Genomic DNA, 4,542 nt, shown 5'->3' on the forward strand with positions numbered 1-4,542 from the left:
TGTGTGTGTGTGTGTGTGTGTGTGTCTGTGTTTGTCCCCCCACCATCGATTGACAACCGATGCTGGTGTGTTTACGTCCCCATAACCTAGCGGTTCGGCAAAAAGAGACCAATAGAATAAGTACTAGGCTTACAAAGAATAAATCCTGGGGTCGATTAGCTCGACTAAAGGCGGTGCTCCAGCATGGCCGCAGTCAAATGACTGAAACAAGTAAAAGAGTGTGCGAGCGCATGCGTGTTTACGAAAAACGTTTAGTGTTTGAGGTATTTCTGGGTTTCATAACATTGGGTTTAGTTCTTGCTTCAAAAATACTTTCCGTTAATCTTCGGACCTCTGAGATTGCAGCGCATGATAAGAATGAGAAGTTAATGTCCGTTGCCTGCACCTGAAGCATAATAAAGTCATGAAACAAAGAATGGCCACTGAAGTCTGGTTATGATGCCATACTCGAAGCACCATACTTTGGTCTTGTATCGATCCATGGCTCACTTCCTGCGCTCGCGACGCTTCATCAATCAAGAGGAGGTGGAAGTTTCAATGAAAGAGTTCTTCACTTCGAAGGGCAAGAACTGGTATTAGTATAGGAGCAACGAACTGCCAGAAAGGTGACAACATGATGGCCTCTCCTCTTCGCTTTTGTTGTAACTTGACAAATAAAGCAAATCTATTACCAAAATGTGGAGGTGCAATGGCCCAGTGGTTAGAGCAGCGGACTCGCGGTCATAGGATCGCGGTTTCGATTCCCAGACCGGGCGTTGTGAGTGTTTATTGAGCGAAAACACCTAAAGCTCCACGAGGCTCCGGCAGGGGACGGGTGGCGAACCCTGCTGTACTCTTTCACCACGACTTTCTCTCACTCTTTCTTCCTGTTTGTGTCGTACCTATATTTCAAGGGGCCAGCCTTGTCACACTGTGTCACGCTGAATATCCCCGAGAACTACGTTAAGGGTAAACGTGTCTGTGGAGTGCTCAGCCACTTGCATGTTAATTTCACGAGCAAGCTGTTCCGTTGATCGGATCAACTGGAACCCTCGACGTCGTAAGCGACGGAGTACCAACAACAACATTACCAAAATATTACAAAACTGTTGATTTAGCATAATAATATTCAAATTTAATCCAGTTGTTCAGATTTGTGCTGTGGTGAGAATAAAGAAATATTGTTTCATTGACTCAAGATTTGGGTCCATAAACTGTTTGCACAGCGCTGAACCCAATTTTCAGCGAAATCAGCTATAAAACCTGTGGAGCAACAGAGGTTGAAACGACAAGAGAACCACCTGTATTTCAGGTTTCTTTTCGCAACCATCGGTGCGTGAAGCGCTCCACACGAACGTAAGATGGTTGTGATGTATAGGAACCGGAAAGAAACGTATAAAGATGCAACGCGCTTGTGCATGCTGGATTAGTAAAACGGAAGAGAAGAATAAAAACGCAATGCGCATGTCAAAATAAAAACGGAAGAGAAGAATGAAGACGGAATGCAAATGTCTACCAAGTTAGATGGTTATCTGCATGCCACCTCTGACATTTTCATCACGCAGTTTTGTTGTAATGTTCTTGTTTGAATAGATGCAAGTCTGTGTTTATTTATATTATGTCCCAATCTTTAACCGATAATAGTGTTGAGTCATGTGTCACGCTCCAGAAAACATTGTAAACCATGTAAGCTTTCGGTGCTACATAAGATTACTTCCTTTTCATTTTGTTCTCTTTTTTCTTCTTCTTTATATAGGATATCCCAACACTGGGCTACCATAACGATTAAGCAATGAATAGTTCTTTCAATATGACGTCATTCCTCGTACGAATGGGATTGAATATATCATACGACAGACCACACTCGCTGGTAAAAAAAACCCCACACAAATAAGCTTTCACATAGAACATCATGACACACGTGTGTGAATGTGTGTTTATGAGATCGTGCGTTTGTGCATACGTATATACATGTTGGAATAGTAAGGTGTGTAATTATGTAATTAAGTCAGCCGGGTACAATCAATTAATTTAATTAAACATCGAACGATATTTTTATTTTGTGTTTTTTTTTTATTCTTAGGTAGTTTATTTTTTACGTGTTATTAATATTATTATTATTATTATTATTATTATTATTATTATTATTATTATTATTATTATTATTGTTCAGTAGTTTTATTTTTATAACGTGCTTTCACTTCACTACCGAGCACAGCTCTGTGCGCCGTGGGTATGTTCTGTGGTTTGCTGTGGTGCTCTTATGTTTACTGTATTGAAAGTGTTTTGCGTAGAATGTGTGCAGTACCCAGTAGTGCAATTTTCTGTATGTTATATATATTTGTAAGTCCTGCTATTTTTGTTATGTATTTGTCTGAATATTTTTTTATTATACCTAAGGCACCTACTATGATAGGAATTGTTTCTGTTTTTAGATTCCACATTCGAGTTATCTCTATTTCCAGGTCTTTGTATTTTGAAAGTTTTTCCATTTCTTTTAGAGAAACGTTGTCATCTGCTGGTATTGATACATCAATTAGAAAGCATTTTTTTTCTTCATGATCTTTGACAACTATATCTGGTCTATTTGCCTTAATTTCTCTATCTGTGTGTATTGGCATATCCCAGAGTATGGTTGCTTTCTCGTTTTCTGTGACCTTTTCTGGCGTGTGTTTATACCATCTTTTTTCTGTTGTTATTCCATAATGTTGGCATAGCTTCCAGTGTATATAGGTCCCAGCTCTGTCGTGTCTGTGAATATATTCCTTCTTAGCCAGGACTGGGCAGCCAGAGATAATATGATTTATTGTTTCTTGTCGATCTCCTATTATTATTATTATTATTTCTTTTTTTGTGCCAATGAAAACACGAATTGAATAGAAAATCTTCCATAGTAATATTCTTTCATTTTTTAATTTTCAATTTGGCTTCAAAACAATTGAAAATACAACAATTGTAGTTGTTACGGTTAGTTGTGTTATGTTGGATGCAGGCGCGTGTGGGTATGTTTCTACATCTGCGCACGCGTGTGGGTATGTTTCTACATCTGCGCACGCGCGTGTGTGTTTGCATGTCTATGTTTTGTTGCTGTTGATGAAGGTGATGATGATGATAATGATGTTGATGATGATGATGATGATGATGGTGGTGGTGGTGGTAATGATGATATTGTTGTTATTGTTGATTCTGGTTGCTCAGAATGTCGCTATCGTTGTTGCGTTCCTGTTGATATTTTCAGATATCATTTTTGTTGACATTGTTCATATATACATACAAATATTCATGCTAGCTCTTTCTGTTGGAGCACACGAAGATAAACACCAAAAAAAGACCATTATAAAGGTCCTTCACGAGTCGTGGGGTGAACTGGCCGGTTTCTTGGGTTCTGTGGTAGCATGTATATTCTCCTGCCCTTGGATGGTACGCCGGTCCATCGCAGGATTCCTCACTTTTGCCAGCTGGGTGGACTGAGGCAACGTAAAAAGAAGTGCTTTGCTCAAGAACAATGCAATGACGGGCTAATTAACGGAGGAACAAGCAGAGCTATTACAAGATGTTGAAAAGTTGGTTCAGTCCTGCGCAACACTTTATCTGCCCAAAGAAATCATGCACTGAAGCTTATTGGAATCTCCGAACGTTTACACGTATTTACTGCGTTTGGCAAATGGTCATACCTCGACTTCGAGTTGACTTCCACCATGTATGTTCTTTTCTGTATTTTAATCATTTAGATTCTTCTGAAAAGGAAGGAACTGGTTTCCAACGAAGATAAAAAGCTCCATCTTTGGAATGTAGATAATGAAAACAACGTCATACTTTAAACCCGAGAAAAGTCTTGCATATTTTCACTGTTCCGCTTACAGATTATATTTGTAATGTGCGAATCAGTTGATTTCTTTTTCTGAAACTCCAAGCTTATCCAAATTGACAGTTAAGCATTTACTTACAAAACCAAGTATGCCAATTATTGTTTGTATAAATGTAAATCTGTAATCCAGATAAAGAAGAGGTTTCCAAGCAGCTGCCCGTAGTTATCTGCTTTCTCTTCAATTTCCAAATCGATATTCACATCAGCAGGACAGCTGACCCTATGGCGGTACATATCTTTTGTTGTCAATCCCGAACAACGATGTCCAGCCTATGTATGTGGTGTATGTATGCGTACATGTTTGTGTGTGTCTGTGTTCTAGAGTACTAAAAAATACGCGAGTTATGAATGAATAAATGTAGGGTCACATATCTGTATGTATTTAGTTCCCTGTAGGTAAGGTGTGGTCCAATGAACACGTTTTCCGGTAGCAAGGAACCAGGATGTAACCGACCGGTTTTATTGCTAATTAGCTACTCAACAGGATCCGCATGTCTTTCTCTTCAAAATGTCATAAACATAATTAGTGAGAGATTACTTATTAAGCACAAGTTACAATTATATTAATTATAGAGAATGTTTTTCTCCATAGGAAAATAAAGTCTGTTTTACGGTAATGTTTTGTCCAAATACGTACAGTACACACACAAACACACACACACACACACACACACACACACACACACACACACACG

Source organism: Octopus bimaculoides, chromosome 19, assembly GCF_001194135.2.
Source record: "Octopus bimaculoides isolate UCB-OBI-ISO-001 chromosome 19, ASM119413v2, whole genome shotgun sequence".
NCBI classification, from domain to species: domain Eukaryota; kingdom Metazoa; phylum Mollusca; class Cephalopoda; order Octopoda; family Octopodidae; genus Octopus; species Octopus bimaculoides.